General features: G+C 35.0%; 1 pseudogene; it reads right to left on the bottom strand.

Moving 5' to 3' along the window:
- Positions 1-256: 256 nt before the first annotated feature.
- On the bottom strand, positions 257-3,787 carry LOC116139521 (annotated as a pseudogene).
- Between the last annotated feature and the right edge of the window lie 3,499 nt (positions 3,788-7,286).

Below are 7,286 nucleotides of genomic sequence, written 5' to 3'. Positions count from 1 at the left end.
AAGAAAAGCAGTTGAGGCCTTAATCCCAGCATGCATATTGAAAAAGAGTACCTTGCAGCTCTTCCTAACGAATGAAGCATATAATAACAGATTCCTTGACCTTAATGGCTGCCATTACTAGAGAAGAATAGAAAATGGACTATAAGAACACATTTTGAAGTATCCAACAACTCCAATCTCAACCAGGATTGAAGTTGGCAGAAAAAATAATAGAAACAATTAGAGCATATAAAAAACAGCCAAAAGGGAATACTGCTGGAGAATCAATAGATTCTTAGTGCATCATTGGCCTCCAACATGCTTGCCAGTCTTCTTAAAAACATATGTCTTGATTGAAAACCTTCTCTGCTGTATGCATTTTAAGGAAAAGGTCAAAACATACATAAAGCACAAAGAAGAAAACAAAAAGATATCTATTATTTATACTACAAATTCCACAAATATGTAATACTACTGTGTAGTTTTATGTCAAGCCCAACAAGAAACCACCCTAAAATATCCACACAAAATTTCATGAATAATCTACAGTCAGTTTTATAGATGAAAACAATAAACGATTCACAACATTAAGGTTATAGTGTCAGCACTCAGCAGCATCATAATATGTTTGATTCCTGAATGTAATAATTGAAAGTGTTTCATATTGATTGGTGAACAAAGTCCAACAGGTAAGTCTAAAAACTTGTATGATGTAAATGGAAGAACAGAATGGCTATTATTGGTTACAGGAAATCATATATATAGCATGAAGTATCCACACAAAATTTCATGAATGATCTCTAAGTCAGTTTATAGATGAAAACAATAAATGATTCACAGCATTTATGGTTATATCATCAGCCGCATCATAATGTTGTTTGATTCCTTGAAGTGAGTACTTGAAATTGTTTTATATTGATAGGTGAACAAAGTCTAACAGGTAAGTCTAAAAACTTGTATGATGTAAATGGAAGTATGGAACAGCACACATGAAAGCCAAGTGGGCATAGGCTGTTCATTTGTTATATAGGAAGGCCTCCATACAAGAGGTAGTGCTATATTAAAACAATGCAAAGGTAATTCATGTGTTCATTGGAGAAAAAAAATATAGAAAATGCTTAGTGTGATCATAAAGCATCTAAAGGGGTGAAAAGTTCAGGAACAAATAAACCAATCCTATGAAGAACACTTCCATCTCAACCGTGCAAAAATGGATGTCAATTAACAAACGAAACGACAAAAGAGTACCAGCTCGTCATGACCATGGAACCATTTACACCAAGCACACCCCAGATGTCAAAGTCAAGCATTCAATTATTAAGAGTCAGAACAAATCATAACTCAAATTTCATATTTACAGCTTCCACCCTGAAATAAAGTTGCAAACTTAATGAACATATGAGTATGTCCAAATTATTATCTCAGCACAAATTTTACCAATGATTGAGATAGTTTCAACAGGGTAAGAGTCACGTAAAGTCTCAGCACCAAGAGAATGCATCACTCCCTGCATGATAAAGAAATAGGACTGAGAATAAGGTACTTAATAATGGGTCATTCTTGTAAATGGTTTGGCAGAAAATCAGATACCTTGAATACAAGATCAAAAATAAATTGAAGAGTATCCATAATATAGCACATAAATGTAAATTCACAAAATTTTAAAGGGTTCAGAGCAACAAGTTTTGAGTTAAGAGCTACCAGCGTGCCATCCAATACTGCATTGCAAACACCAGTGGCTTTTGCACGAGTACGTCTTAGGTTGTCAGTCATACAGTCCACACAACGAGTAACAACTGCAGGCTTTCCAGCCAGTTGACTTGCGAAGAGCAGCCTTTTGAAATAAGAACACCTGCAAAGTACACAGAGATCCGTGCCAGTGAGATCCACCAAACACAACAGATATGACTTGCAAAAAAACACCATCCTCTGTTAAAATTCATGTCACAAAAAACTTTTAGATGTCTTGCAATTAGAATAAACAATTTCAAAACTCTCTCCATTACAGAACAATCTAACTATGAATGTCTAATGGGTATTTCAAAAATAATAAGAAAATAAAAATTAGTGCATATTTTTTTCCCTCTAAATGGACTAACTTCTATCTGCGGTGCTTAGAATCTAAATAAAGTGATCGCCTTTAGATAATGGCAAAAAATTACTGTGCTTTTAAAATATTTTAGCATTGAAGTATTTGCTACTAAAAGCAAAATATAGATCTTGGAAACTTCTTCATGACAGTTCAAACATAAATGTTAAACTCAGATGTCATGTGCTATTTTTGAAGTATACTAAAACATCATCTATGTTTAAGGGGTGAAAATTATATTAATTTACAAAATCCAACATGGTGGTGGAAGAGTTAGATAAATGCAATTTTGGGGGCATCTTAAAGCAAATGTAGTAATACATCTTAGAAACCATCATATCAGGAGTTTAAGAATTCGCACTGAGCAATGATTCTTCAGTCAAGAGAAGAAACAGACCTTCTCGGGGGGGAGATCTATACCCAAATTTCCACGGGAAAGAATATACATCTGCTTATTGAAGGATCTCATCAAAATGAGTCAAACCCTAGAAACGTAAACATAAAGACAGAAACATAACTCAAATGAACTGCAATAGATAATCATAAATCATCCAAAAAAACTTAGTCAATCTTATAATGAAACGTATGGCCCACTACCTCTTATTTTCAATCTCTGAGTTTGATAGAGGTCACCCAAACGTAAGAACATAAAGAAATAAAAATATGAATGATAACGACACTAAAATAAGAAAAATGCAGCAAATTCATCAATTTAGAAATAAATAATATAATAGCAGAAAGTTTAGACAAATACCTGGCGCAAATCTTCTGCATGACGGGGTGTATGACAAGGAGAGGAAGTCAATTTTGTTTTGAACTCCCCGAGAACTAATAACTAATTTTGTATTGTAAATAGTAGATAATTAAAAAAAAAAAAAATGAAGTACAGTAAAAGAATTGAGGTAAAAAATAAAGCATTGACCAAATTCAGGAAGTGGTTGCAGTCTAAAGGACTGTAGGAAATAGGAATGATAAAAATATTAAGGGAGTCCCTTTGTTTTCACAAAACCGTGGGTTTACATCCAAAAACTAAAACCAAATCCAAAAACCATGGGCAGTTTTTTCTTCCCAAACTAAAACCTGCCTAACCAAAACCAGCTGCTACGTCTTTGTATATATTTTCTACCGACCTGTTCCATCTTTATCACTCTTTTAACACTCTTTCTCCCTTTCAATCTTCCACAAAGTTTATTTTCTGCTTTAATCTTCCTCTTCCTGTTCCGTTGCTTTCCTTGGGTGTTGGTTTCCATCTCTGCCTATTGTTTTTAGAATTTCATTGTTATATGATTAGAATTGATGGTAAAGCTGAAGTTTTTGTTGAATTAGTTGTGTTTTAGTTTGATGGAACCAAAAGGGTTAAATGGTGGGGTGTTTTCTGGTATTGCTCAGGAATGTTGGGCCTAGAAATGTCTACACCCTCAACAAACCCTCAAAAATCCTCAAATCAAAAACCTCCAAAACCCTCACAATTACATAATCAATCTCAATGCTTGCTGCTTATTCTAATCTCACCAGCATGACACTGATCACCAACACCAACATCACAATCCCAATCCCACCAATTGGCGAAACAACATGCTTCCTTGTTTAACCCCAAGCCAAAACAGCAACTTCGCCTCTCAGTGATGAAGATGAACTTGGATTTGCCCCGGATGACAATGCTGGAGATGGCAGAAGAGAAGGCATCTCCTTGGCAGATGAATGAGTGACTGATAGCATGGTTAGGCTTCTTATATGGCTGTTTTTTTAATGGGATGAAGCCGGATCCGAAGGGAATGAAGAAAAAGCGGGTGCTTTACTTCAAAAGAAAGGGAAGTGGAAATCAGTTTCGAGGGCATATGAGGAGAAAGGGTTTTATGGTCTCCACAACATGTGAGGATAAATTTAATGACTTGATAAGAGTACAAAAGGGTTAATGAAATACTTGGTAGGAACTGCTTGCCGTGTTGTGGAGAATCAGAGTTTGCTGGATAAATGGATTTGTCGCCGAAAATGAAGGAGGAGGTTAAGAAGTTATCTTAATTCGAAAACATTTGTTTTTCAGGGAAATGTGTGGTATCATAATAGTTGTGGTCATGGTAGTGGTACTAATGGAGCTACTAGTGGCAATCACCACCAGAGGTAACAACGGATCCGTCTCAGGTCCAGCATCAACAACACAACAACGGTGCTTGCATTCATCGGAAAATGCCCATGGTGGGGCATTCGAGTAGAATGGGAATGGAAGGACAAAAATGGTAAAAGGGAAGTGAAGAAGAGGATTATGAGGAGGATGACACGATGATGAGGATGACGACAGATGATGATGAAGCGATAGAAGGAAATTCAAGAGGCCAAATGGGCATGGGTCAGAAGATGATGATGACAACGAGTGAGAAACCATCTCGAAAAAGGGCAAGAAAAGGCGTTTTCTCTGCTACCTTGTCACCATTAATGCAGCAAATGAAGGGTGAAGTAATGAGTGTGATTAGATGGAGCAAGAGTGCATGGGAGAGAGAAGCAGTGGATGAAGATGAGGTTACTGCAATTGGAGGACAGCAGTGAGTTATCGATACCAAGCTTTTGAGCTTGAGAAGCAAAGGTTAAAGTGGGTGAAGTTCAGCTCGAAGAAGGAGAGGGAAATGGAGAAAGCAAAGCTTAACAACGAGCGAAGGCGCAGCTTGAGAACGACAAAATGGTGCTGTTCTTAGGCAGAAGGAGCTTGAGTTGCTGATCACCATCATCATCATCAACAACACACTCATCAAACAAGAGAGTGACCCATCTTCATTACGCATAAAGTGTACAATATATAGATACATTACATAGGTTATAACAGATAAAATGGTTCTATTTTTGTTTTCTCAAATCTTTGTGTATTAAATTTTGTACTTTATATGAATCAAGTACGTGTCACTTTCTAATAAATATTTAGTGTTCATTTAGCTAGAGAAAAGGCTGATGTAAGGTAATTTTAGTTTAAGAAAGGAAATTTTAGAGAGTAAGTGTTGTATTGAGCATTAGATCAATCCCAAAGTCCTGTAGTTATTTGAGCGGGCAGTACAATGGTTCAGATTAGTTAAAGCGAGGAAATGGCCAAGTAGACAAGTTTTGAAATCTTTAAAGGCACAATTACAAAGAAGAGGCGGAGATGCTCAGATACATCTTATGGTTTCAGGGTTTGGACCATTGTTGAGAGCGAAATAAAGTAAGTTATGGCACGCCTTGTGGGGACTCGAACACACAATGTCTGATTAGAAGGTCAGACGCCTTATCCAGTATTCCATTAGGCCCACAGGTGCCCTTCTTTTTGTTATATAGATGCTTAAGTATTTATTCTCTTTTAAATAAAAAATACTAACATTGGAATTTGGAACACGAAGCCCCTTATCAAAATGTTTTTAATATTTTAATCGGATTTTTTTTTTTTTCAAAAGTTATAATAATTTAATAAAGATAAAATTTAATTTACCCCTCCCTTTCCATTCAAAAATCAATTGAAATTGAAAGCCAAATTCAAATATTTGAGAGTTACTTTACATCACTCACATCCCCAATCTCTCACTTTGGTCCTTGTTATTTACTCTGTTCTTTATCCTTCCTGAGTTTTACTAAATAGTACCATTAAAATTACAACACCGTTATCAGCTTGAAGAGTTTAACAAATGTAATGTACGGGCACGCCTATCGAAAGTACGTATTTTCAATCCTACAAAGTTGTATATCTTGTTTTCGCCTTTATGACTAGATTTATTATTACAGTAAAATTTTATCTCCATTGATGATTATTTATTATTGTTAAATTTCACCTTTATGTTCGGATTATTTATTACTGTTAAATCCGCCTCCATGGTCGAGTTTATTTATTATGTTAAATTTCACCTCTATGTTCGGATTTATTTATTACTGTTCAATTCCGCCTCCATGGAGAGTTTATTATTATGTTAAATTTGCCTTTATGGGCGGATTTACTCATTATTGTTAATTCCGCATTTATGGTCGTGATCTACATATTATTATCAATTCCACCTTTTGGCTGGATCTATTTTATTATTGTTCCTTCATGGTTGGATTTATTTATTATCAGTCAAAATCGACTCATGATGGTTATTTTATATTGTTATATACCATCTCATGGTAGGACCTATTTATATGTTGAATAGTCCTCAGGTCGAATCTATTTATTCTTGTTATATATCATCTTTATGGGGTAGATATGTGTTTTATTAAATTTCGATAACTGATGTTAACAATTATACTTCCATATTATATTTGATAAATGAACTTAAAATTCTATAAGTAAATATCGTTTAGAACTTGAAGTTATAAAACCAATTACAAACATGAAGTTTGTAAAACAGAGACAAAAATTGAAATGAAGTTCCATACCTGAAGATGATAAGTTCATTACTAATGTAATTTTTTTTTTTTTAAGGATGGACTTCAAACTAAGACGTCGATATTCAGTAATGGTGGAGACACATTTGTATAGTAGATTATGCAACAACGCATACCATCTTTTGGGATATAAAATATTCTCAGGTTTGACCTTTACTAAGACTAAAAAAAACCATATCAGGATCTAAAACATTATTAAGGGCTCCGGAAGAGAAAAACTTGTGTTACCAAGCGGAATTAAATTAAGTATCAATGATGCTTTATATTCTAGCAAATCCAGGAAGAAATTTGCTTAGTTTCAAAAGTATACGACTCAATGGATACCACATTGAAACTTTAAGTGGAAAAAGATAGAAAGTTTATATGCATCACTGCTAATATTTCATGCTAGAAGCATATACTAAAGAAACTCCCTGCTTTATCATGCAGGGTTAATTACACATTTCTGAAGAATGTTGAAGTCTATGTAGTTATGAACCAAAGTTTCACTAATCCTGAACTTTTTAAAATTTGGCATGATAGTCTTGGTCACCCAGGATCTACTATAATGCGTAGGATCATAAAAAACTCAATGGCATCCACAAAGAACCTGAAGATTCTATCACCTGATGAGAGTGCTGTATTGCTTGCGCACAAGGCAAATTGGCACTTAAAGCCATCCATCACTAAAGTTGGCCGTAGAATCCCCATCATTTTTACAAATAATTCAAGGGGACATATGTGGACATATTCATCCACCAAGTGGACCTTTCCACTATTTATAGTATGATTGATGCATCGGCATGATGGTCACATGTTTGTACTATCTACCGTAATGTTGCCTTTATAGATATTGGTACAA

This window comes from Pistacia vera, unplaced genomic scaffold (assembly GCF_008641045.1).
Source record: "Pistacia vera cultivar Batoury unplaced genomic scaffold, PisVer_v2 Contig1004, whole genome shotgun sequence".
Classification (NCBI taxonomy): Eukaryota; Viridiplantae; Streptophyta; class Magnoliopsida; order Sapindales; family Anacardiaceae; genus Pistacia; species Pistacia vera.
This window is presented reverse-complemented; position numbering and strand designations above follow the sequence as displayed.